We start from the raw sequence: 26,847 nt of genomic DNA, 5'->3' as shown, positions 1-26,847 counted from the left end.
ACTATCGCAAAACATACAACTCACTCCATGAATTGATTGCTACGGCATCTGTTATCAGCAGTCACAACCAGCAATGCCAGTAGCAGCCGACTGCACGCAAAGAATGGGAACGTGCAGTGGGATTTACGTGAAATCGGCGCAATTGTGGATGCTAATCGTTCGCTCGTATCTGCCTACACAGCTCTGCCAGTTGGGAATTATTCCACTTGCATGGCAAGGTGCGCATGTAGGTGTGTTAAAAATTCTGGAGGCGCTGGGTATCGATCCCAGTACCTCTCGCACGCTAAGCGAGCGCTCTACCATCCGAGCTACGCCCACCCCCCCGATAACTAGTAGTGCTACATACAGTCATATCAACGTCACAGACCCTTGCACTCCCATTATTCCGCAGACAAACACTACTCTCTATGTATCAGTGAGGGTGTCTTTCAGGTTTCGTGCATTCTGTATCGAATCGTAGTTGGCCACAATGAAAGTGGCACGCATAACGTCGAAAATAGAGTTCAGACACCGCTCTGAGTAAGACGAACGTGTTGTCCACCTCTAGACTTCAATGACGTTAAGCCGTGATACCTAAGACAGATCTGCACTCGATGACACCACGATAACAGCCGGTCCCCACACTTACACCTTGCTCTCCTTATGACAGTATACATCATATCAGTCTGTGACGCTGGTTTTGCAACTTCTTGCGTGCGTTTATGTTCGCCGCGACCAACACTTACCATGCACTGACCACAAAACATGGAGGAGCCGGGGCTTGAAGCCGAGACCGTTCACACGCTAAGCGAACGATCTGCCAACTGAGCTACAGCTACACACACGACCAAGCCTGGCTATTCTCCATTCTTTGCGACTCTGATGTGCACGTACACGATGGTTGGTTGGTTTGTAGCGGCGAAGGTACCAGAATACAAAGGCGCGGACACGTTCATATACACAAGAGTTCCAAGTAGTTTCGATGCTCTGGTATTACGAATGCAAATTCCGTCTGTTTTGAACGTCTTAAATTGAAAGGGCGGTCACAAATTGGTCCATTTCACTCCTTGCCCACAATCACACAGCACCTGAGGTAACAAGCACATCTCGAGCCCCATTGTGCTCTCCATTGTTCATGCCAACTCAGTGCCTCGCTCTTTGCTACTGTGTCAAACTCTTGTCGTCCAACTGCAAAACACTGAGACACAACAAGTTTCCGCGTCGCCTTTGCACTGATCGTACTACGAAAAGCTCGCCAAACTTGGCAATCACCCATGCAGATGACTTTTCCGACTTTACACGACGCTCACGCTAGTGACAGCCTTATTTATAGTTCGACGTCGCGCCAACGCGAATGAGCACATTTCGCCTACGGCTTAGGCCGCTCTTCTAGTGTGGCTGCTCTGTGTCTGCAGGCAGCGAGGGGCTGCAAGCTTCCTGTGTTCGCACCTATATCACCTGTGCTTCCTTGTCAGAGACAGACTATCGCAAAACATACAACTCACTCCATGAATTGATTGCTACGGCATCTGTTATCAGCAGTCACAACCAGCAACGCCAGTAGCAGCCGACTGCACGCAAAGAATGGGAACGTGCAGTGGGATTTACGTGAAATCGGCGCAATTGTGGATGCTAATCGTTCGCTCGTATCTGCCTACACACCTCTGCCGGTTGGGAATTATTCCACTTGCATGGCAAGGTGCGCATGTAGGTGTGTTAAAAATTCTGGAGGCGCTGGGTATCGATCCCAGTACCTCTCGCACGCTAAGCGAGCGCTCTACCATCTGAGCTACGCCCACCCCCCGATAACTAGTAGTGCTACATACAGTCATATCAACGTCACAGACCCTTGCACTCCCATTATTCCGCAGACAAACACTACTCTCTATGTATCAGTGAGGGTGTCTTTCAGGTTTCGTGCATTCTGTATCGAATCGTAGTTGGCCACAATGAAAGTGGCACGCATAACGTCGAAAATAGAGTTCAGACACCGCTCTGAGTAAGACGAACGTGTTGTCCACCTCTAGACTTCAATGACGTTAAGTCGTGATACCTAAGACAGATCTGCACTCGATGACACCACGATAACAGCCGGTCCCCACACTTACACCTTGCTCTCCTTATGACAGTATACATCATATCAGTCTGTGACGCTGGTTTTGCACCTTCTTGCGTGCGTTTATGTTCGCCGCGACCAACACTTACCATGCACTGACCACAAAACATGGAGGAGCCGGGGCTTGAACCCGAGACCGTTCACACGCTAAGCGAACGACCTGCCAACTGAGCTACAGCTACACACACGGCCAAGCCTGGCTATTCTCCATTCTTTGCGACTCTGATGTGCACGGACACGATGGTTGGTTGGTTTGTAGCGGCGAAGGTACCAGAATACAAAGGCGCGGACACGTTCATATACACAAGAGTTCCAAGTAGTTTCGATGCTCTGGTATTACGAATGCAAATTCCGTCAGTTTTGAACGTCTTAAATTGAAAGGGCGGTCACAAATTGGTCCATTTCACTCCTTGTCCACAATCACACAGCACCTGAGGTAACAAGCACATCTCGAGCCCCATTGTGCTCTCCATTGTTCATGCCAACTCAGTGCCTCGCTCTTTGCTACTGTGTCAAACTCTTGTCGTCCAACTGCAAAACACTGGGACACAACAAGTTTCCGCGTCGCCTTTGCACTGATCGTACTACGAAACGCTCCCCAAACTTGGCAATCACCCATGCAGATGACTTTTCCGACTTTACACGACGCTCACGCTAGTGACAGCCTTATTTATAGTTCGACGTCGCGCCAAAGCGAATGAGCACATTTCGCCTACGGCTTAGGCCGCTCTTCTAGTGTGGCTGCTCTGTGTCTGCAGGCAGCGAGGGGCTGCAAGCTTCCTGTGTTCGCACCTATATCACCTGTGCTTCCTTGTCAGAGACAGACTATCGCAAAACATACAACTCACTCCATGAATTGATTGCTACGGCATCTGTTATCAGCAGTCACAACCAGCAACACCAGTAGCAGCCGACTGCACGCAAAGAATGGGAACGTGCAGTGGGATTTACGTGAAATCGGCGCAATTGTGGATCCTAATCGTTCGCTTGTATCTGCCTACACACCTCTGCCGGTTGGGAATTATTCCACTTGCATGGCAAGGTGCGCATGTAGGTGTGTTAAAAATTCTGGAGGCGCTGGGTATCGATCCCAGTACCTCCCGCACGCTAAGCGAGCGCTCTACCATCTGAGCTACGCCCACCCCCCCGATAACTAGTAGTGCTACATACAGTCATATCAACGTCACAGACCCTTGCACTCCCATTATTCCGCAGACAAACACTACTCTCTATGTATCAGTGAGGGTGTCTTTCAGGTTTCGTGCATTCTGTATCGAATCGTAGTTGACCACAATGAAAGTGGCACGCATAACGTCGAAAATAGAGTTCAGACACCGCTCTGAGTAAGACGAACGTGTTGTCCACCTCTAGACTTCAATGACGTTAAGCCGTGATACCTAAGACAGGTCTGCACTCGATGACACCACGATAACAGCCGGTCCCCACACTTACACCTTGCTCTCCTTATGACAGTATATATCATATCAGTCTGTGACGCTGGTTTTGCAACTTCTTGCGTGCGTTTATGTTCGCCGCGACCAACACTTACCATGCACTGACCACAAAACATGGAGGAGCCGGGGCTTGAACCCGAGACCGTTCACACGCTAAGCGAACGATCTGCCAACTGAGCTACAGCTACACACACGACCAAGCCTGGCTATTCTCCATTCTTTGCGACTCTGATGTGCACGGACACGATGGTTGGTTGGTTTGTAGCGGCGAAGGTACCAGAATACAAAGGCGCGGACACGTTCATATACACAAGGGTTCCAAGTAGTTTCGATGCTCTGGTATTACGAATGCAAATTCTGTCTGTTTTGAACGTCTTAAATTGAAAGGGCGGTCACAAATTGGTCCATTTCACTCCTTGTCCACAATCACACAGCACCTGAGGTAAAAAGCACATCTCGAACCCCATTGTGCTCTCCATTGTTCATGCCAACTCAGTGCCTCGCTCTTTGCTACTGTGTCAAACTCTTGTCGTCCAACTGCAAAACACTGGGACACAACAAGTTTCCGCGTCGCCTTTGCACTGATCGTACTACGAAACGCTCCCCAAACTTGGCAATCACCCATGCAGATGACTTTTCCGACTTTACACGACGCTCACGCTAGTGACAGCCTTATTTATAGTTCGACGTCGCGCCATAGCGAATGAGCACATTTCGCCTACGGCTTAGGCCGCTCTTCTAGTGTGGCTGCTCTGTGTCTGCAGGCAGCGAGGGGCTGCAAGCTTCCTGTGTTCGCACCTATATCACCTGTGCTTCCTTGTCAGAGACAGACTATCGCAAAACATACAACTCACTCCATGAATTGATTGCTACGGCATCTGTTATCAGCAGTCACAACCAGCAACACCAGTAGCAGCCGACTGCACGCAAAGAATGGGAACGTGCAGTGGGATTTACGTGAAATCGGCGCAATTGTGGATGCTAATCGTTCGCTCGTATCTGCCTACACACCTCTGCCGGTTGGGAATTATTCCACTTGCATGGCAAGGTGCGCACGTAGGTGTGTTAAAAATTCTGGAGGCGCTGGGTATCGATCCCAGTACCTCTCGCACGCTAAGCGAGCGCTCTACCATCTGAGCTACGCCCACCCCCCCGATAACTAGTAGTGCCACATACAGTCATATCAACGTCACAGACCCTTGCACTCCCATTATTCCGCAGACAAACACTACTCTCTATGTATCAGTGAGGGTGTCTTTCAGGTTTCGTGCATTCTGTATCGAATCGTAGTTGGCCACAATGAAAGTGGCACGCATAACGTCGAAAATAGAGTTCAGACACCGCTCTGAGTAAGACGAACGTGTTGTCCACCTCTAGACTTCAATGACGTTAAGCCGTGATACCTAAGACAGATCTGCACTCGATGACACCACGATAACAGCCGGTCCCCACACTTACACCTTGCTCTCCTTATGACAGTATACATCATATCAGTCTGTGACGCTGGTTTTGCAACTTCTTGCGTGCGTTTATGTTCGCCGCGACCAACACTTACCATGCACTGACCACAAAACATGGAGGAGCCGGGGCTTGAACCCGAGACCGTTCACACGCTAAGCGAACGATCTGCCAACTGAGCTACAGCTACACACACGACCAAGCCTGGCTATTCTCCATTCTTTGCGACTCTGATGTGCACGGACACGATGGTTGGTTGGTTTGTAGCGGCGAAGGTACCAGAATACAAAGGCGCGGACACGTTCATATACACAAGAGTTCCAAGTAGTTTCGATGCTCTGGTATTACGAATGCAAATTCCGTCTGTTTTGAACGTCTTAAATTGAAAGGGCGGTCACAAATTGGTCCATTTCACTCCTTGTCCACAATCACACAGCACCTGAGGTAACAAGCACATCTCGAGCCCCATTGTGCTCTCCATTGTTCATGCCAACTCAGTGCCTCGCTCTTTGCTACTGTGTCAAACTCTTGTCGTCCAACTGCAAAACACTGGGACACAACAAGTTTCCGCGTCGCCTTTGCACTGATCGTACTACGAAACGCTCCCCAAACTTGGCAATCACCCATGCAGATGACTTTTCCGACTTTACACGACGCTCACGCTAGTGACAGCCTTATTTATAGTTCGACGTCGCGCCAAAGCGAATGAGCACATTTCGCCTACGGCTTAGGCCGCTCTTCTAGTGTGGCTGCTCTGTGTCTGCAGGCAGCGAGGGGCTGCAAGCTTCCTGTGTTCGCACCTATATCACCTGTGCTTCCTTGTCAGAGACAGACTATCGCAAAACATACAACTCACTCCATGAATTGATTGCTACGCCATCTGTTATCAGCAGTCACAACCAGCAACACCAGTAGCAGCCGACTGCACGCAAAGAATGGGAACGTGCAGTGGGATTTACGTGAAATCGGCGCAATTGTGGATGCTAATCGTTCGCTTGTATCTGCCTACACACCTCTGCCGGTTGGGAATTATTCCACTTGCATGGCAAGGTGCGCATGTAGGTGTGTTAAAAATTCTGGAGGCGCTGGGTATCGATCCCAGTACCTCCCGCACGCTAAGCGAGCGCTCTACCATCTGAGCTACGCCCACCCCCCCGATAACTAGTAGTGCTACATACAGTCATATCAACGTCACAGACCCTTGCACTCCCATTATTCCGCAGACAAACACTACTCTCTATGTATCAGTGAGGGTGTCTTTCAGGTTTCGTGCATTCTGTATCGAATCGTAGTTGGCCACAATGAAAGTGGCACGCATAACGTCGAAAATAGAGTTCAGACACCGCTCTGAGTAAGACGAACGTGTTGTCCACCTCTAGACTTCAATGACGTTAAGCCGTGATACCTAAGACAGATCTGCACTCGATGACACCACGATAACAGCCGGTCCCCACACTTACACCTTGCTCTCCTTATGACAGTATATATCATATCAGTCTGTGACGCTGGTTTTGCAACTTCTTGCGTGCGTTTATGTTCGCCGCGACCAACACTTACCATGCACTGACCACAAAACATGGAGGAGCCGGGGCTTGAACCCGAGACCGTTCACACGCTAAGCGAACGATCTGCCAACTGAGCTACAGCTACACACACGACCAAGCCTGGCTATTCTCCATTCTTTGCGACTCTGATGTGCACGGACACGATGGTTGGTTGGTTTGTAGCGGCGAAGGTACCAGAATACAAAGGCGCGGACACGTTCATATACACAAGAGTTCCAAGTAGTTTCGATGCTCTGGTATTACGAATGCAAATTCCGTCTGTTTTGAACGTCTTAAATTGAAAGGGCGGTCACAAATTGGTCCATTTCACTCCTTGTCCACAATCACACAGCACCTGAGGTAACAAGCACATCTCGAGCCCCATTGTGCTCTCCATTGTTCATGCCAACTCAGTGCCTCGCTCTTTGCTACTGTGTCAAACTCTTGTCGTCCAACTGCAAAACACTGGGACACAACAAGTTTCCGCGTCGCCTTTGCACTGATCGTACTACGAAACGCTCCCCAAACTTGGCAATCACCCATGCAGATGACTTTTCCGACTTTACACGACGCTCACGCTAGTGACAGCCTTATTTATAGTTCGACGTCGCGCCAAAGCGAATGAGCACATTTCGCCTACGGCTTAGGCCGCTCTTCTAGTGTGGCTGCTCTGTGTCTGCAGGCAGCGAGGGGCTGCAAGCTTCCTGTGTTCGCACCTATATCACCTGTGCTTCCTTGTCAGAGACAGACTATCGCAAAACATACAACTCACTCCATGAATTGATTGCTACGGCATCTGTTATCAGCAGTCACAACCAGCAACACCAGTAGCAGCCGACTGCACGCAAAGAATGGGAACGTGCAGTGGGATTTACGTGAAATCGGCGCAATTGTGGATGCTAATCGTTCGCTCGTATCTGCCTACACACCTCTGCCGGTTGGGAATTATTCCACTTGCATGGCAAGGTGCGCACGTAGGTGTGTTAAAAATTCTGGAGGCGCTGGGTATCGATCCCAGTACCTCTCGCACGCTAAGCGAGCGCTAAGCGAGCGCTCTACCATCTGAGCTACGCCCACCCCCCCGATAACTAGTAGTGCCACATACAGTCATATCAACGTCACAGACCCTTGCACTCCCATTATTCCGCAGACAAACACTACTCTCTATGTATCAGTGAGGGTGTCTTTCAGGTTTCGTGCATTCTGTATCGAATCGTAGTTGGCCACAATGAAAGTGGCACGCATAACGTCGAAAATAGAGTTCAGACACCGCTCTGAGTAAGACGAACGTGTTGTCCACCTCTAGACTTCAATGACGTTAAGCCGTGATACCTAAGACAGATCTGCACTCGATGACACCACGATAACAGCCGGTCCCCACACTTACACCTTGCTCTCCTTATGACAGTATACATCATATCAGTCTGTGACGCTGGTTTTGCAACTTCTTGCGTGCGTTTATGTTCGCCGCGACCAACACTTACCATGTACTGACCACAAAACATGGAGGAGCCGGGGCTTGAACCCGAGACCGTTCACACGCTAAGCGAACGATCTGCCAACTGAGCTACAGCTACACACACGACCAAGCCTGGCTATTCTCCATTCTTTGCGACTCTGATGTGCACGGACACGATGGTTGGTTGGTTTGTAGCGGCGAAGGTACCAGAATACAAAGGCGCGGACACGTTCATATACACAAGAGTTCCAAGTAGTTTCGATGCTCTGGTATTACGAATGCAAATTCCGTCTGTTTTGAACGTCTTAAATTGAAAGGGCGGTCACAAATTGGTCCATTTCAGTCCTTGTCGACAATCACACAGCACCTGAGGTAACAAGCACATCTCGAGCCCCATTGTGCTCTCCATTGTTCATGCCAACTCAGTGCCTCGCTCTTTGCTACTGTGTCAAACTCTTGTCGTCCAACTGCAAAACACTGGGACACAACAAGTTTCGGCGTCGCCTTTGCACTGATCGTACTACGAAAAGCTCCCTAAACTTTTCAATCACCCATGCAGATGACTTTTCCGACTTTACACGACGCTCACGCTAGTGACAGCCTTATTTATAGTTCGACGTCGCGCCAAAGCGAATGAGCACATTTCGCCTACGGCTTAGGCCGCTCTTCTAGTGTGGCTGCTCTGTGTCTGCAGGCAGCGAGGGGCTGCAAGCTTCCTGTGTTCGCACCTATATCACCTGTGCTTCCTTGTCAGAGACAGACTATCGCAAAACATACAACTCACTCCATGAATTGATTGCTACGGCATCTGTTATCAGCAGTCACAACCAGCAACACCAGTAGCAGCCGACTGCACGCAAAGAATGGGAACGTGCAGTGGGATTTACGTGAAATCGGCGCAATTGTGGATGCTAATCGTTCGCTCGTATCTGCCTACACACCTCTGCCGGTCGGGAATTATTCCACTTGCATGGCAAGGTGCGCATGTAGGTGTGTTAAAAATTCTGGAGGCGCTGGGTATCGATCCCAGTACCTCTCGCACGCTAAGCGAGCGCTCTACCATCTGAGCTACGCCCACCCCCCCGATAACTAGTAGTGCTACATACAGTCATATCAACGTCACAGACCCTTGCACTCCCATTATTCCACAGACAAACACTACTCTCTATGTATCAGTGAGGGTGTCTTTCAGGTTTCGTGCATTCTGTATCGAATCGTAGTTGGCCACAATGAAAGTGGCACGCATAACGTCTAAAATAGAGTTCAGACACCGCTCTGAGTAAGACGAACGTGTTGTCCACCTCTAGACTTCAATGACGTTAAGTCGTGATACCTAAGACAGATCTGCACTCGATGACACCACGATAACAGCCGGTCCCCACACTTACACCTTGCTCTCCTTATGACAGTATACATCATATCAGTCTGTGACGCTGGTTTTGCACCTTCTTGCGTGCGTTTATGTTCGCCGCGACCAACACTTACCATGCACTGACCACAAAACATGGAGGAGCCGGGGCTTGAACCCGAGACCGTTCACACGCTAAGCGAACGATCTGCCAACTGAGCCACAGCTACACACACGACCAAGCCTGGCTATTCTCCATTCTTTGCGACTCTGATGTGCACGGACACGATGGTTGGTTGGTTTGTAGCGGCGAAGGTACCAGAATACAAAGGCGCGGACACGTTCATATACACAAGAGTTCCAAGTAGTTTCGATGCTCTGGTATTACGAATGCAAATTCCGTCTGTTTTGAACGTCTTAAATTGAAAGGGCGGTCACAAATTGGTCCATTTCACTCCTTGTCCACAATCACACAGCACCTGAGGTAACAAGCACATCTCGAGCCCCATTGTGCTCTCCATTGTTCATGCCAACTCAGTGCCTCGCTCTTTGCTACTGTGTCAAACTCTTGTCGTCCAACTGCAAAAAACTGGGACACAACAAGTTTCCGCGTCGCCTTTGCACTGATCGTACTACGAAACGCTCCCCAAACTTGGCAATCACCCATGCAGATGACTTTTCCGACTTTACACGACGCTCACGCAACGCTCACGCTAGTGACAGCCTTATTTATAGTTCGACGTCGCGCCAAAGCGAATGAGCACATTTCGCCTACGGCTTAGGCCGCTCTTCTAGTGTGGCTGCTCTGTGTCTGCAGGCAGCGAGGGGCTGCAAGCTTCCTGTGTTCGCACCTATATCACCTGTGCTTCCTTGTCAGAGACAGACTATCGCAAAACATACAACTCACTCCATGAATTGATTGCTACGCCATCTGTTATCAGCAGTCACAACCAGCAACACCAGTAGCAGCCGACTGCACGCAAAGAATGGGAACGTGCAGTGGGATTTACGTGAAATCGGCGCAATTGTGGATGCTAATCGTTCGCTCGTATCTGCCTACACACCTCTGCCGGTTGGGAATTATTCCACTTGCATGGCAAGGTGCGCACGTAGGTGTGTTAAAAATTCTGGAGGCGCTGGGTATCGATCCCAGTACCTCTCGCACGCTAAGCGAGCGCTCTACCATCTGAGCTACGCCCACCCCCCCGATAACTAGTAGTGCCACATACAGTCATATCAACGTCACAGACCCTTGCACTCCCATTATTCCGCAGACAAACACTACTCTCTATGTATCAGTGAGGGTGTCTTTCAGGTTTCGTGCATTCTGTATCGAATCGTAGTTGGCCACAATGAAAGTGGCACGCATAACGTCGAAAATAGAGTTCAGACACCGCTCTGAGTAAGACGAACGTGTTGTCCACCTCTAGACTTCAATGACGTTAAGCCGTGATACCTAAGACAGATCTGCACTCGATGACACCACGATAACAGCCGGTCCCCACACTTACACCTTGCTCTCCTTATGACAGTATACATCATATCAGTCTGTGACGCTGGTTTTGCAACTTCTTGCGTGCGTTTATTTTCGCCGCGACCAACACTTACCATGTACTGACCACAAAACATGGAGGAGCCGGGGCTTGAACCCGAGACCGTTCACACGCTAAGCGAACGATCTGCCAACTGAGCTACAGCTACACACACGACCAAGCCTGGCTATTCTCCATTCTTTGCGACTCTGATGTGCACGGACACGATGGTTGGTTGGTTTGTAGCGGCGAAGGTACCAGAATACAAAGGCGCGGACACGTTCATATACACAAGAGTTCCAAGTAGTTTCGATGCTCTGGTATTACGAATGCAAATTCCGTCTGTTTTGAACGTCTTAAATTGAAAGGGCGGTCACAAATTGGTCCATTTCACTCCTTGTCCACAATCACACAGCACCTGAGGTAACAAGCACATCTCGAGCCCCATTGTGCTCTCCATTGTTCATGCCAACTCAGTGCCTCGCTCTTTGCTACTGTGTCAAACTCTTGTCGTCCAACTGCAAAACACTGGGACACAACAAGTTTCCGTGTCGCCTTTGCACTGATCGTACTACGAAACGCTCCCCAAACTTGGCAATCACCCATGCAGATGACTTTTCCGACTTTACACGACGCTCACGCTAGTGACAGCCTTATTTATAGTTCGACGTCGCGCCAAAGCGAATGAGCACATTTCGCCTACGGCTTAGGCCGCTCTTCTAGTGTGGCTGCTCTGTGTCTGCAGGCAGCGAGGGGCTGCAAGCTTCCTGTGTTCGCACCTATATCACCTGTGCTTCCTTGTCAGAGACAGACTATCGCAAAACATACAACTCACTCCATGAATTGATTGCTACGCCATCTGTTATCAGCAGTCACAACCAGGAACACCAGTAGCAGCCGACTGCACGCAAAGAATGGGAACGTGCAGTGGGATTTACGTGAAATCGGCGCAATTGTGGATGCTAATCGTTCGCTCGTATCTGCCTACACACCTCTGCCGGTTGGGAATTATTCCACTTGCATGGCAAGGTGCGCACGTAGGTGTGTTAAAAATTCTGGAGGCGCTGGGTATCGATCCCAGTACCTCTCGCACGCTAAGCGAGCGCTCTACCATCTGAGCTACGCCCACCCCCCCGATAACTAGTAGTGCCACATACAGTCATATCAACGTCACAGACCCTTGCACTCCCATTATTCCGCAGACAAACACTACTCTCTATGTATCAGTGAGGGTGTCTTTCAGGTTTCGTGCATTCTGTATCGAATCGTAGTTGGCCACAATGAAAGTGGCACGCATAACGTCGAAAATAGAGTTCAGACACCGCTCTGAGTAAGACGAACGTGTTGTCCACCTCTAGACTTCAATGACGTTAAGCCGTGATACCTAAGACAGATCTGCACTCGATGACACCACGATAACAGCCGGTCCCCACACTTACACCTTGCTCTCCTTATGACAGTATACATCATATCAGTCTGTGACGCTGGTTTTGCAACTTCTTGCGTGCGTTTATGTTCGCCGCGACCAACACTTACCATGTACTGACCACAAAACATGGAGGAGCCGGGGCTTGAACCCGAGACCGTTCACACGCTAAGCGAACGATCTGCCAACTGAGCTACAGCTACACACACGACCAAGCCTGGCTATTCTCCATTCTTTGCGACTCTGATGTGCACGGACACGATGGTTGGTTGGTTTGTGGCGGCGAAGGTACCAGAATACAAAGGCGCGGACACGTTCATATACACAAGAGTTCCAAGTAGTTTCGATGCTCTGGTATTACGAATGCAAATTCCGTCTGTTTTGAACGTCTTAAATTGAAAGGGCGGTCACAAATTGGTCCATTTCAGTCCTTGTCGACAATCACACAGCACCTGAGGTAACAAGCACATCTCGAGCCCCATTGTGCTCTCCATTGTTCATGCCAACTCAGTGCCTCGCTCTTTGCTACTGTGTCAAACTCTTGTCGTCCAACTGCAAAACACTGGGACACAACAAGTTTCCGTGTCGCCTTTGCACTGATCGTACTACGAAACGCTCCCCAAACTTGGCAATCACCCATGCAGATGACTTTTCCGACTTTACACGACGCTCACGCTAGTGACAGCCTTATTTATAGTTCGACGTCGCGCCAACGCGAATGAGCAGATTTCGCCTACGGCTTAGGCCGCTCTTCTAGTGTGGCTGCTCTGTGTCTGCAGGCAGCGAGGGGCTGCAAGCTTCCTGTGTTCGCACCTATATCACCTGTGCTTCCTTGTCAGAGACAGACTATCGCAAAACATACAACTCACTCCATGAATTGATTGCTACGGCATCTGTTATCAGCAGTCACAACCAGCAACGCCCGTAGCAGCCGACTGCACGCAAAGAATGGGAACGTGCAGTGGGATTTACGTGAAATCGGCGCAATTGTGGATGCTAATCGTTCGCTCGTATCTGCCTACACACCTCTGCCGGTTGGGAATTATTCCACTTGCATGGCAAGGTGCGCATGTAGGTGTGTTAAAAATTCTGGAGGCGCTGGGTATCGATCCCAGTACCTCTCGCACGCTAAGCGAGCGCTCTACCATCTGAGCTACGCCCACCCCCCCGATAACTAGTAGTGCTACATACAGTCATATCAACGTCACAGACCCTTGCACTCCCATTATTCCGCAGACAAACACTACTCTCTATGTATCAGTGAGGGTGTCTTTCAGGTTTCGTGCATTCTGTATCGAATCGTAGTAGGCCACAATGAAAGTGGCACGCATAACGTCGAAAATAGAGTTCAGACACCGCTCTGAGTAAGACGAACGTGTTGTCCACCTCTAGACTTCAATGACGTTAAGTCGTGATACCTAAGACAGATCTGCACTCGATGACACCACGATAACAGCCGGTCCCCACACTTACACCTTGCTCTCCTTATGACAGTATACATCATATCAGTCTGTGACGCTGGTTTTGCACCTTCTTGCGGGCGTTTATGTTCGCTGCGACCAACACATACCATGCACTGACCACAAAACATGGAGGAGCCGGGGCTTGAACCCGAGACCGTTCACACGCTAAGCGAACGACCTGCCAACTGAGCTACAGCTACACACACGACCAAGCCTGGCTATTCTCCATTCTTTGCGACTCTGATGTGCACGGACACGATGGTTGGTTGGTTTGTAGCGGCGAAGGTACCAGAATACAAAGGCGCGGACACGTTCATATACACAAGAGTTCCAAGTAGTTTCGATGCTCTGGTATTACGAATGCAAATTCCGTCTGTTTTGAACGTCTTAAATTGAAAGGGCGGTCACAAATTGGTCCATTTCACTCCTTGTCCACATTCACACAGCACCTGAGGTAACAAGCACATCTCGAGCCCCATTGTGCTCTCCATTGTTCATGCCAACTCAGTGCCTCGCTCTTTGCTACTTTGTCAAACTCTTGTCGTCCAACTGCAAAACACTGGGACACAACAAGTTTCCGCGTCGCCTTTGCACTGATCGTACTACGAAACGCTCCCCAAACTTGGCAATCACCCATGCAGATGACTTTTCCGACTTTACACGACGCTCACGCTAGTGACAGCCTTATTTATAGTTCGACGTCGCGCCAAAGCGAATGAGCACATTTCGCCTACGGCTTACGCCGCTCTTCTAGTGTGGCTGCTCTGTGTCTGCAGGCAGCGAGGGGCTGCAAGCTTCCTGTGTTCGCACCTATATCACCTGTGCTTCCTTGTCAGAGACAGACTATCGCAAAACATACAACTCACTCCATGAATTGATTGCTACGCCATCTGTTATCAGCAGTCACAACCAGCAACACCAGTAGCAGCCGACTGCACGCAAAGAATGGGAACGTGCAGTGGGATTTACGTGAAATCGGCGCAATTGTGGATGCTAATCGTTCGCTCGTATCTGCCTACACACCTCTGCCGGTTGGGAATTATTCCACTTGCATGGCAAGGTGCGCACGTAGGTGTGTTAAAAATTCTGGAGGCGCTGGGTATCGATCCCAGTACCTCTCGCACGCTAAGCGAGCGCTCTACCATCTGAGCTACGCCCACCCCCCCGATAACTAGTAGTGCCACATACAGTCATATCAACGTCACAGACCCTTGCACTCCCATTATTCCGCAGACAAACACTACTCTCTATGTATCAGTGAGGGTGTCTTTCAGGTTTCGTGCATTCTGTATCGAATCGTAGTTGGCCACAATGAAAGTGGCACGCATAACGTCGAAAATAGAGTTCAGACACCGCTCTGAGTAAGACGAACGTGTTGTCCACCTCTAGACTTCAATGACGTTAAGCCGTGATACCTAAGACAGATCTGCACTCGATGACACCACGATAACAGCCGGTCCCCACACTTACACCTTGCTCTCCTTATGACAGTATACATCATATCAGTCTGTGACGCTGGTTTTGCAACTTCTTGCGTGCGTTTATGTTCGCCGCGACCAACACTTACCATGTACTGACCACAAAACATGGAGGAGCCGGGGCTTGAACCCGAGACCGTTCACACGCTAAGCGAACGATCTGCCAACTGAGCTACAGCTACACACACGACCAAGCCTGGCTATTCTCCATTCTTTGCGACTCTGATGTGCACGGACACGATGGTTGGTTGGTTTGTGGCGGCGAAGGTACCAGAATACAAAGGCGCGGACACGTTCATATACACAAGAGTTCCAAGTAGTTTCGATGCTCTGGTATTACGAATGCAAATTCCGTCTGTTTTGAACGTCTTAAATTGAAAGGGCGGTCACAAATTGGTCCATTTCAGTCCTTGTCGACAATCACACAGCACCTGAGGTAACAAGCACATCTCGAGCCCCATTGTGCTCTCCATTGTTCATGCCAACTCAGTGCCTCGCTCTTTGCTACTGTGTCAAACTCTTGTCGTCCAACTGCAAAACACTGGGACACAACAAGTTTCCGTGTCGCCTTTGCACTGATCGTACTACGAAACGCTCCCCAAACTTGGCAATCACCCATGCAGATGACTTTTCCGACTTTACACGACGCTCACGCTAGTGACAGCCTTATTTATAGTTCGACGTCGCGCCAACGCGAATGAGCAGATTTCGCCTACGGCTTAGGCCGCTCTTCTAGTGTGGCTGCTCTGTGTCTGCAGGCAGCGAGGGGCTGCAAGCTTCCTGTGTTCGCACCTATATCACCTGTGCTTCCTTGTCAGAGACAGACTATCGCAAAACATACAACTCACTCCATGAATTGATTGCTACGGCATCTGTTATCAGCAGTCACAACCAGCAACGCCCGTAGCAGCCGACTGCACGCAAAGAATGGGAACGTGCAGTGGGATTTACGTGAAATCGGCGCAATTGTGGATGCTAATCGTTCGCTCGTATCTGCCTACACACCTCTGCCGGTTGGGAATTATTCCACTTGCATGGCAAGGTGCGCATGTAGGTGTGTTAAAAATTCTGGAGGCGCTGGGTATCGATCCCAGTACCTCTCGCACGCTAAGCGAGCGCTCTACCATCTGAGCTACGCCCACCCCCCCGATAACTAGTAGTGCTACATACAGTCATATCAACGTCACAGACCCTTGCACTCCCATTATTCCGCAGACAAACACTACTCTCTATGTATCAGTGAGGGTGTCTTTCAGGTTTCGTGCATTCTGTATCGAATCGTAGTAGGCCACAATGAAAGTGGCACGCATAACGTCGAAAATAGAGTTCAGACACCGCTCTGAGTAAGACGAACGTGTTGTCCACCTCTAGACTTCAATGACGTTAAGTCGTGATACCTAAGACAGATCTGCACTCGATGACACCACGATAACAGCCGGTCCCCACACTTACACCTTGCTCTCCTTATGACAGTATACATCATATCAGTCTGTGACGCTGGTTTTGCACCTTCTTGCGGGCGTTTATGTTCGCTGCGACCAACACATACCATGCACTGACCACAAAACATGGAGGAGCCGGGGCTTGAACCCGAGACCGTTCACACGCTAAGCGAACGACCTGCCAACTGAGCTACAGCTACACACACGACCAAGCCTGGCTATTCTCCATTCTTTGCGACTCTGATGTGCACGGACACGATGGTTGGTTGGTTTGTAGCGGCGAAGGTACCAGAATACAAAGGCGCGGACACGTTCATATACACAAGAGTTCCAAGTAGTTTCGATGCTCTGGTATTACGAATGCAAATTCCGTCTGTTTTGAACGTCTTAAATTGAAAGGGCGGTCACAAATTGGTCCATTTCACTCCTTGTCCACATTCACACAGCACCTGAGGTAACAAGCACATCTCGAGCCCCATTGTGCTCTCCATTGTTCATGCCAACTCAGTGCCTCGCTCTTTGCTACTGTGTCAAACTCTTGTCGTCCAACTGCAAAACACTGGGACACAACAAGTTTCCGCGTCGCCTTTGCACTGATCGTACTACGAAACGCTCCCCAAACTTGGCAATCACCCATGCAGATGACTTTTCCGACTTTACACGACGCTCACGCTAGTGACAGCCTTATTTATAGTTCGACGTCGCGCCAAAGCGAATGAGCACATTTCGCCTACGGCTTACGCCGCTCTTCTAGTGTGGCTGCTCTGTGTCTGCAGGCAGCGAGGGGCTGCAAGCTTCCTGTGTTCGCACCTATATCACCTGTGCTTCCTTGTCAGAGACAGACTATCGCAAAACATACAACTCACTCCATGAATTGATTGCTACGGCATCTGTTATCAGCAGTCACAACCAGCAACACCAGTAGCAGCCGACTGCACGCAAAGAATGGGAACGTGCAGTGGGATTTACGTGAAATCGGCGCAATTGTGGATGCTAATCGTTCGCTTGTATCTGCCTACACACCTCTGCCGGTTGGGAATTATTCCACTTGCATGGCAAGGTGCGCATGTAGGTGTGTTAAAAATTCTGGAGGCGCTGGGTATCGATCCCAGTACCTCTCGCACGCTAAGCGAGCGCTCTACCATCTGAGCTACGCCCACCTCCCCGATAACTAGTAGTGCTACATACAGTCATATCAACGTCACAGACCCTTGCACTCCAATTATTCCGCAGACAAACACTACTCTCTATGTATCAGTGAGGGTGTCTTTCAGGTTTCGTGCATTCTGTATCGAATCGTAGTTGGCCACAATGAAAGTGGCACGCATAACGTCGAAAATAGAGTTCAGACACCGCTCTGAGTAAGACGAACGTGTTGTCCACCTCTAGACTTCAATGACGTTAAGCCGTGATACCTAAGACAGATCTGCACTCGATGACACCACGATAACAGCCGGTCCCCACACTTACACCTTGCTCTCCTTATGACAGTATACATCATATCAGTCTGTGACGCTGGTTTTGCACCTTCTTGCGTGCGTTTATGTTCGCTGCGACCAACACTTACCATGCACTGACCACAAAACATGGAGGAGCCGGGGCTTGAACCCGAGACCGTTCACACGCTAAGCGAACGACCTGCCATCTGAGCTACAGCTACACACACGACCAAGCCTGGCTATTCTCCATTCTTTGCGACTCTGATGTGCACGGACACGATGGTTGGTTGGTTTGTAGCGGCGAAGGTACCAGAATACAAAGGCGCGGACACGTTCATATACACAAGAGTTCCAAGTAGTTTCGATGCTCTGGTATTACGAATGCAAATTCCGTCTGTTTTGAACGTCTTAAATTGAAAGGGCGGTCACAAATTGGTCCATTTCACTCGTTGTCCACAATCACACAGCACCTGAGGTAACAAGCACATCTCGAGCCCCATTGTGCTCTCCATTGTTCATGCCAACTCAGTGCCTCGCTCTTTGCTACTGTGTCAAACTCTTGTCGTCCAACTGCAAAACACTGGGACACAACAAGTTTCCGCGTCGCCTTTGCACTGATCGTACTACGAAACGCTCCCCAAACTTGGCAATCACCCATGCAGATGACTTTTCCGACTTTACACGACGCTCACGCTAGTGACAGCCTTATTTATAGTTCGACGTCGCGCCAAAGCGAATGAGCACATTTCGCCTACGGCTTAGGCCGCTCTTCTAGTGTGGCTGCTCTGTGTCTGCAGGCAGCGAGGGGCTGCAAGCTTCCTGTGTTCGCACCTATATCACCTGTGCTTCCTTGTCAGAGACAGACTATCGCAAAACATACAACTCACTCCATGAATTGATTGCTACGGCATCTGTTATCAGCAGTCACAACCAGCAACGCCAGTAGCAGCCGTCTGCACGCAAAGAATGGGAACGTGCAGTGGGATTTACGTGAAATCGGCGCAATTGTGGATGCTAATCGTTCGCTCGTATCTGCCTACACACCTCTGCCGGTTGGGAATTATTCCACTTGCATGGCAAGGTGCGCATGTAGGTGTGTTAAAACTTCTGGAGGCGCTGGGTATCGATCCCAGTACCTCTCGCACGCTAAGCGAGCGCTCTACCATCTGAGCTACGCCCACCCTCCCCGATAACTAGTAGTGCTACATACAGTCATATCAACGTCACAGACCCTTGCACTCCCATTATTCCGCAGACAAACACTACTCTCTATGTATCAGTGAGGGTGTCTTTCAGGTTTCGTGCATTCTGTATCGAATCGTAGTTGGCCACAATGAAAGTGGCACGCATAACGTCGAAAATAGAGTTCAGACACCGCTCTGAGTAAGACGAACGTGTTGTCCACCTCTAGACTTCAATGACGTTAAGTCGTGATACCTAAGACAGATCTGCACTCGATGACACCACGATAACAGCCGGTACCCACACTTACACCTTGCTCTCCTTATGACAGTATACATCATATCAGTCTGTGACGCTGGTTTTGCACCTTCTTGCGTGCGTTTATGTTCGCCGCGAGCAACACTTACCATGCACTGACCACAAAACATAGAGGAGCCGGGGCTTGAACCCGAGACCGTTCACACGCTAAGCGAACGATCTGCCAACTGAGCTACAGCTACACATACGACCAAGCCTGGCTATTCTCCATTCTTTGCGACTCTGATGTGCACGGACACGATGGTTGGTTGGTTTGTAGCGGCGAAGGTACCAGAATACAAAGGCGCGGACACGTTCATATACACAAGAGTTCCAAGTAGTTTCGATGCTCTGGTATTACGAATGCAAATTCCGTCTGTTTTGAACGTCTTAAATTGAAAGGGCGGTCACAAATTGGTCCATTTCACTCCTTGTCCACAATGACACAGCACCTGAGATAACAAGCACATCTCGAGCCCCATTGTGCTCTCCATTGTTCATGCCAACTCAGTGCCTCGCTCTTTGCTACTGCGTAAAACTCTTGTCGTCCACCTGCAAAACACTGGGACACAACAAGTTTCCGCGTCGCCTTGGCACTGATCGTACTACGAAACGCTCCCCAAACTTGGCAATCACCCATGCAGATGACTTTTCCGACTTTACACGACGCTCACGCTAGTGACAGCCTTATTTATAGTTCGACGTCGCGCCAAAGCGAATGAGCACATTTCGCCTACGGCTTAGGCCGCTCTTCTAGTGTGGCTGCTCTGTGTCTGCAGGCAGCGAGGGGCTGCAAGCTTCCTGTGTTCGCACCTATATCACCTGTGCTTCCTTGTCAGAGACAGACTATCGCAAAACATACAACTCACTCCATGAATTGATTGCTACGGCATCTGTTATCAGCAGTCACAACCAGCAACACCAGTAGCAGCCGACTGCACGCAAAGAATGGGAACGTGCAGTGGGATTTACGTGAAATCGGCGCAATTGTGGATGCTAATCGTTCGCTTGTATCTGCCTACACACCTCTGCCGGTTGGGAATTATTCCACTTGCATGGCAAGGTGCGCATGTAGGTGTGTTAAAAATTCTGGAGGCCCTGGGTATCGATCCCAGTACCTCTCGCACGCTAAGCGAGCGCTCTACCATCTGAGCTACGCCCACCCCCCCCGATAACTAGTAGTGCTACATACAGTCATATCAACGTCACAGACCCTCGCACTCCCATTATTCCGCAGACAAACACTACTCTCTATGTATCAGTGAGGGTGTCTTTCAGGTTTCGTGCATTCTGTATCGAATCGTAGTTGGCCACAATGAAAGTGGCACGCATAACGTCGAAAATAGAGTTCAGACACCGCTCTGAATAAGACGAACGTGTTGTCCACCTCTAGACTTCAATGACGTTAAGCCGTGATACCTAAGACAGATCTGCACTCGATGACACCACGATAACAGCCGGTCCCCACACTTACACCTTGCTCTCCTTATGACAGTATACATCATATCAGCCTGTGACGCTGGTTTTGCAACTTCTTGCGTGCGTTTATGTTCGCCGCGACCAACACTTACCATGCACTGACCACAAAACATGGAGGAGCCGGGGCTTGAACCCGAGACCGTTCACACGCTAAGCGAACGATCTGCCAACTGAGCTACAGCTACACACACGACCAAGCCTGGCTATTCTCCATTCTTTGCGACTCTGATGTGCACGGACACGATGGTTGGTTGGTTTGTAGCGGCGAAGGTACCAGAATACAAAGGCGCGGACACGTTCATATACACAAGAGTTCCAAGTAGTTTCGATGCTCTGGTATTACGAATGCAAATTCCGTCTGTTTTGAACGTCTTAAATTGAAAGGGCGGTCACAAATTGGTCCATTTCACTCCTTGTCCTCAATCACACAGCACCTGAGGTAACAAGCACATCTCGAGCCCCATTGTGCTCTCCATTGTTCATGCCAACTCAGTGCCTCGCTCTTTGCTACTGTGTCAAACTCTTGTCGTCCAACTGCAAAACACTGGGACACAACAAGTTTCCGCGTCGCCTTTGCACTGATCGTACTACGAAACGCTCCCCAAACTTGGCAATCACCCATGCAGATGACTTTTCCGACTTTACACGACGCTCATGCAACGCTCACGCTAGTGACAGCCTTATTTATAGTTCGACGTCGCGTCAAAGCGAATGAGCACATTTCGCCTACGGCTTAGGCCGCTCTTCTAGTGTGGCTGCTCTGTGTCTGCAGGCAGCGAGGGGCTGCAAGCTTCCTGTGTTCGCACCTATATCACCTGTGCTTCCTTGTCAGAGACAGACTATCGCAAAACATACAACTCACTCCATGAATTGATTGCTACGGCATCTGTTATCAGCAGTCACAACCAGCAACGCCAGTAGCAGCCGACTGCACGCAAAGAATGGGAACGTGCAGTGGGATTTACGTGAAATCGGCGCAATTGTGGATGCTAATCGTTCGCTCGTATCTGCCTACACACCTCTGCCGGTTGGGAATTATTCCACTTGCATGGCAAGGTGCGCATGTAGGTGTGTTAAAAATTCTGGAGGCGCTGGGTATCGATCCCAGTACCTCTCGCACGCTAAGCGAGCGCTCTACCATCTGAGCTACGCCCACCACCCCGATAACTAGTAGTGCTACATACAGTCATATCAACGTCACAGACCCTTGCACTCCCATTATTCCGCAGACAAACACTACTCTCTATGTATCAGTGAGGGTGTCTTTCAGGTTTCGTGCATTCTGTATCGAATCGTAGTTGGCCACAATGAAAGTGGCACGCATAACGTCGAAAATAGAGTTCAGACACCGCTCTGAGTAAGACGAACGTGTTGTCCACCTCTAGACTTCAATGACGTAAAGTCGTGATACCTAAGACAGATCTGCACTCGATGACACCACGATAACAGCCGGTCCCCACACTTACACCTTGCTCTCCTTATGACAGTATACATCATATCAGCCTGTGACGCTGGTTTTGCAACTTCTTGCGTGCGTTTATGTTCGCCGCGACCAACACTTACCATGCACTGACCACAAAACATGGAGGAGCCGGGGCTTGAACCCGAGACCGTTCACACGCTAAGCGAACGATCTGCCAACTGAGCTACAGCTACACACACGACCAAGCCTGGCTATTCTCCATTCTTTGCGACTCTGATGTGCACGGACACGATGGTTGGTTGGTTTGTAGCGGCGAAGGTACCAGAATACAAAGGCGCGGACACGTTCATATACACAAGAGTTCCAAGTAGTTTCGATGCTCTGGTATTACGAATGCAAATTCCGTCTGTTTTGAACGTCTTAAATTGAAAGGGCGGTCACAAATTGGTCCATTTCACTCCTTGTCCTCAATCACACAGCACCTGAGGTAACAAGCACATCTCGAGCCCCATTGTGCTCTCCATTGTTCATGCCAACTCAGTGCCTCGCTCTTTGCTACTGTGTCAAACTCTTGTCGTCCAACTGCAAAACACTGGGACACAACAAGTTTCCGCGTCGCCTTTGCACTGATCGTACTACGAAACGCTCCCCAAACTTGGCAATCACCCATGCAGATGACTTTTCCGACTTTACACGACGCTCATGCAACGCTCACGCTAGTGACAGCCTTATTTATAGTTCGACGTCGCGTCAAAGCGAATGAGCACATTTCGCCTACGGCTTAGGCCGCTCTTCTAGTGTGGCTGCTCTGTGTCTGCAGGCAGCGAGGGGCTGCAAGCTTCCTGTGTTCGCACCTATATCACCTGTGCTTCCTTGTCAGAGACAGACTATCGCAAAACATACAACTCACTCCATGAATTGATTGCTACGGCATCTGTTATCAGCAGTCACAACCAGCAACGCCAGTAGCAGCCGACTGCACGCAAAGAATGGGAACGTGCAGTGGGATTTACGTGAAATCGGCGCAATTGTGGATGCTAATCGTTCGCTCGTATCTGCCTACACACCTCTGCCGGTTGGGAATTATTCCACTTGCATGGCAAGGTGCGCATGTAGGTGTGTTAAAAATTCTGGAGGCGCTGGGTATCGATCCCAGTACCTCTCGCACGCTAAGCGAGCGCTCTACCATCTGAGCTACGCCCACCACCCCGATAACTAGTAGTGCTACATACAGTCATATCAACGTCACAGACCCTTGCACTCCCATTATTCCGCAGACAAACACTACTCTCTATGTATCAGTGAGGGTGTCTTTCAGGTTTCGTGCATTCTGTATCGAATCGTAGTTGGCCACAATGAAAGTGGCACGCATAACGTCGAAAATAGAGTTCAGACACCGCTCTGAGTAAGACGAACGTGTTGTCCACCTCTAGACTTCAATGACGTAAAGTCGTGATACCTAAGACAGATCTGCACTCGATGACACCACGATAACAGCCGGTCCCCACACTTACACCTTGCTCTCCCTATGACAGTATACATCATATCAGTCTGTGACGCTGGTTTTGCACCTTCTTGCGTGCGTTTATTTTCGCCGCGACCAACACTTACCATGCACTGACCACAAAACATGGAGGAGCCGGGGCTTGAACCCGAGACCGTTCACACGCTAAGCGAACGTTCTGCCAACTGAGCTACAGCTACACACACGACCAAGCCTGGCTATTCTCCATTCTTTGCGGCTCTGATGTGCACGTACACGATGGTTGGTTGGTTTGTAGCGGCGAAGGTACCAGAATACAAAGGCGCGGACACGTTCATATACACAAGAGTTCCAAGTAGTTTCGATGCTCTGGTATTACGAATGCAAATTCCGTCTGTTTTGAACGTCTTAAATTGAAAGGGTGGTCACAAATTGGTCCATTTCACTCCTTGTCCACAATCACACAGCACCTGAGGTAACAAGCACATCTCGAGCCCCATTGTGCTCTCCATAGTTCATGCCAACTCAGTGCCTCGCTCTTTGCTACTGCGTAAAACTCTTGTCGTCCAACTGCAAAACACTGGGACACAACAAGTTTCCGCGTCCCGTTTGCACTGATCGTACTACGAAACGCTCCCCAAACTTTCTCAATCACCCATGCAGATGACTTTTCCGATTTTACACGACGCTCACGCTAGTGACAACCTTATTTATAGTTCGACGTCGCGCCAAAGCGAATGAGCACATTTCGCCTACGGCTTAGGCCGCTCTTCTAGTGTGGCTGCTCTGTGTCTGCAGGCAGCGAGGGGCTGCAAGCTTCCTGTGTTCGCACCTATATCACCTGTGCTTCCTTGTCAGAGACAGACTATCGCAAAACATACAACTCACTCCATGAATTGATTGCTACGGCATCTGTTATCAGCAGTCACAACCAGCAACGCCAGTAGCAGCCGACTGCACGCAAAGAATGGGAACGTGCAGTGGGATTTACGTGAAATCGGCGCAATTGTGGATGCTAATCGTTCGCTCGTATCTGCCTACACACCTCTGCCGGTTGGGAATTATTCCACTTGCATGGCAAGGTGCGCATGTAGGTGTGTTAAAAATTCTGGAGGCGCTGGGTATCGATCCCAGTACCTCTCGCACGCTAAGCGAGCGCTCTACCATCTGAGCTACGCCCACCACCCCGATAACTAGTAGTGCTACATACAGTCATATCAACGTCACAGACCCTTGCACTCCCATTATTCCGCAGACAAACACTACTCTCTATGTATCAGTGAGGGTGCCTTCAGGTTTCGTGCATTCTGTATCGAATCGTAGTTGGCCACAATGAAAGTGGCACGCATAACGTCGAAAATAGAGTTCAGACACCGCCCTGAGTAAGACGAACGTGTTGTCCACCTCTAGACTTCAATGACGTTAAGCCGTGATACCTAAGACAGATCTGCACTCGATGACACCACGATAACAGCCGGTCCCCACACTTACACCTTGCTCTCCTTATGACAGTATACGTCATATCAGTCTGTGACGCTGGTTTTGCAACTTCTTGCGTGCGTTTATTTTCGCCGCGACCAACACTTACCATGCACTGACCACAAAACATGGAGGAGCCGGGGCTTGAACCCGAGACCGTTCACACGCTAAGCGATCGATCTGCCAACTGAGCTACAGCTACACACACGACCAAGCCTGGCTATTCTCCATTCTTTGCGACTCTGATGTGCACGGACACGATGGTTGGTTGGTTTGTAGCGGCGAAGGTACCAGAATACAAAGGCGCGGACACGTTCATATACACAAGAGTTCCAAGTAGTTTCGATGCTCTGGTATTACGAATGCAAATTCCGTCTGTTTTGAACGTCTTAAATTGAAAGGGCGGTCACAAATTGGTCCATTTCACTCCTTGTCCTCAATCACACAGCACCTGAGGTAACAAGCACATCTTGAGCCCCATTGTGCTCTCCATTGTTCATGCCAACTCAGTGCCTCGCTCTTTGCTACTGTGTCAAACTCTTGTCGTCCAACTGCAAAACACTGGGACACAACAAGTTTCCGCGTCGCCTTTGCACTGATCGTACTACGAAACGCTCCCCAAATTTGGCAATCACCCATGCAGAGGACTTTTCCGACTTTACACGACGCTCACGCTAGTGACAGCCTTATTTATAGTTCGACGTCGCGCCAAAGCGAATGAGCACATTTCGCCTACGGCTTAGGCCGCTCTTCTAGTGTGGCTGCTCTGTGTCTGCAGGCAGCGAGGGGCTGCAAGCTTCCTGTGTTCGCACCTATATCACCTGTGCTTCCTTGTCAGAGACAGACTATCGCAAAACATACAACTCACTCCATGAATTGATTGCTACGGCATCTGTTATCAGCAGTCACAACCAGCAACACCAGTAGCAGCCGACTGCACGCAAAGAATGGGAACGTGCAGTGGGATTTACGTGAAATCGGCGCAATTGTGGATGCTAATCGTTCGCTTGTATCTGCCTACACACCTCTGCCGGTTGGGAATTATTCCACTTGCATGGCAAGGTGCGCATGTAGGTGTGTTAAAAATTCTGGAGGCGCTGGGTATCGATCCCAGTACCTCTCGCACGCTAAGCGAGCGCTCTACCATCTGAGCTACGCCCACCCCCCCCGATAGCTAGTAGTGCTACATACAGTCATATCAACGTCACAGACCCTTGCACTCCCATTATTCCGCAGACAAACACTACTCTCTATGTATCAGTGAGGGTGTCTTTCAGGTTTCGTGCATTCTGTATCGAATCGTAGTTGGCCACAATGAAAGGGGCACGCATAACGTCGAAAATAGAGTTCAGACACCGCTCTGAGT

The 26,847-nt window shown here is 49.8% G+C and overlaps 14 non-coding genes across 14 annotated transcripts; all 14 read right to left on the bottom strand.

The window, feature by feature from the left end:
- Positions 1–1,705: 1,705 nt before the first annotated feature.
- Positions 1,706–1,779, bottom strand: Trnaa-agc (transfer RNA alanine (anticodon AGC)). The gene has a single exon. It is a non-coding gene; the product is annotated as a tRNA-Ala (tRNA).
- Positions 1,780–4,624: 2,845 nt separating this feature from the next.
- On the bottom strand, positions 4,625–4,698 carry Trnaa-agc (transfer RNA alanine (anticodon AGC)). Its single transcript has one exon. It is a non-coding gene; the product is annotated as a tRNA-Ala (tRNA).
- Positions 4,699–9,015: 4,317 nt separating this feature from the next.
- Trnaa-agc (transfer RNA alanine (anticodon AGC)) lies at positions 9,016–9,089 on the bottom strand. The gene has a single exon. It is a non-coding gene; the product is annotated as a tRNA-Ala (tRNA).
- Positions 9,090–10,486: 1,397 nt separating this feature from the next.
- Trnaa-agc (transfer RNA alanine (anticodon AGC)) lies at positions 10,487–10,560 on the bottom strand. Its single transcript has one exon. It is a non-coding gene; the product is annotated as a tRNA-Ala (tRNA).
- A 1,386-nt stretch (positions 10,561–11,946) lies between these two features.
- Trnaa-agc (transfer RNA alanine (anticodon AGC)) lies at positions 11,947–12,020 on the bottom strand. The gene has a single exon. It is a non-coding gene; the product is annotated as a tRNA-Ala (tRNA).
- A 1,386-nt stretch (positions 12,021–13,406) lies between these two features.
- On the bottom strand, positions 13,407–13,480 carry Trnaa-agc (transfer RNA alanine (anticodon AGC)). The gene has a single exon. It is a non-coding gene; the product is annotated as a tRNA-Ala (tRNA).
- A 1,386-nt stretch (positions 13,481–14,866) lies between these two features.
- On the bottom strand, positions 14,867–14,940 carry Trnaa-agc (transfer RNA alanine (anticodon AGC)). The gene has a single exon. It is a non-coding gene; the product is annotated as a tRNA-Ala (tRNA).
- A 1,386-nt stretch (positions 14,941–16,326) lies between these two features.
- Trnaa-agc (transfer RNA alanine (anticodon AGC)) lies at positions 16,327–16,400 on the bottom strand. The gene has a single exon. It is a non-coding gene; the product is annotated as a tRNA-Ala (tRNA).
- A 1,386-nt stretch (positions 16,401–17,786) lies between these two features.
- On the bottom strand, positions 17,787–17,860 carry Trnaa-agc (transfer RNA alanine (anticodon AGC)). Its single transcript has one exon. It is a non-coding gene; the product is annotated as a tRNA-Ala (tRNA).
- A 1,386-nt stretch (positions 17,861–19,246) lies between these two features.
- On the bottom strand, positions 19,247–19,320 carry Trnaa-agc (transfer RNA alanine (anticodon AGC)). The gene has a single exon. It is a non-coding gene; the product is annotated as a tRNA-Ala (tRNA).
- Positions 19,321–22,179: 2,859 nt separating this feature from the next.
- Positions 22,180–22,253, bottom strand: Trnaa-agc (transfer RNA alanine (anticodon AGC)). The gene has a single exon. It is a non-coding gene; the product is annotated as a tRNA-Ala (tRNA).
- A 1,397-nt stretch (positions 22,254–23,650) lies between these two features.
- On the bottom strand, positions 23,651–23,724 carry Trnaa-agc (transfer RNA alanine (anticodon AGC)). Its single transcript has one exon. It is a non-coding gene; the product is annotated as a tRNA-Ala (tRNA).
- Positions 23,725–25,111: 1,387 nt separating this feature from the next.
- Positions 25,112–25,185, bottom strand: Trnaa-agc (transfer RNA alanine (anticodon AGC)). Its single transcript has one exon. It is a non-coding gene; the product is annotated as a tRNA-Ala (tRNA).
- Positions 25,186–26,570: 1,385 nt separating this feature from the next.
- Positions 26,571–26,644, bottom strand: Trnaa-agc (transfer RNA alanine (anticodon AGC)). The gene has a single exon. It is a non-coding gene; the product is annotated as a tRNA-Ala (tRNA).
- Between the last annotated feature and the right edge of the window lie 203 nt (positions 26,645–26,847).

The sequence above is a fragment of the Schistocerca gregaria genome, chromosome 3, assembly GCF_023897955.1.
Source record: "Schistocerca gregaria isolate iqSchGreg1 chromosome 3, iqSchGreg1.2, whole genome shotgun sequence".
Classification (NCBI taxonomy): domain Eukaryota; kingdom Metazoa; phylum Arthropoda; class Insecta; order Orthoptera; family Acrididae; genus Schistocerca; species Schistocerca gregaria.
The sequence above is the reverse complement of the archived record's forward strand: the minus strand, read 5'-3'. Positions and strand labels throughout refer to the sequence as shown.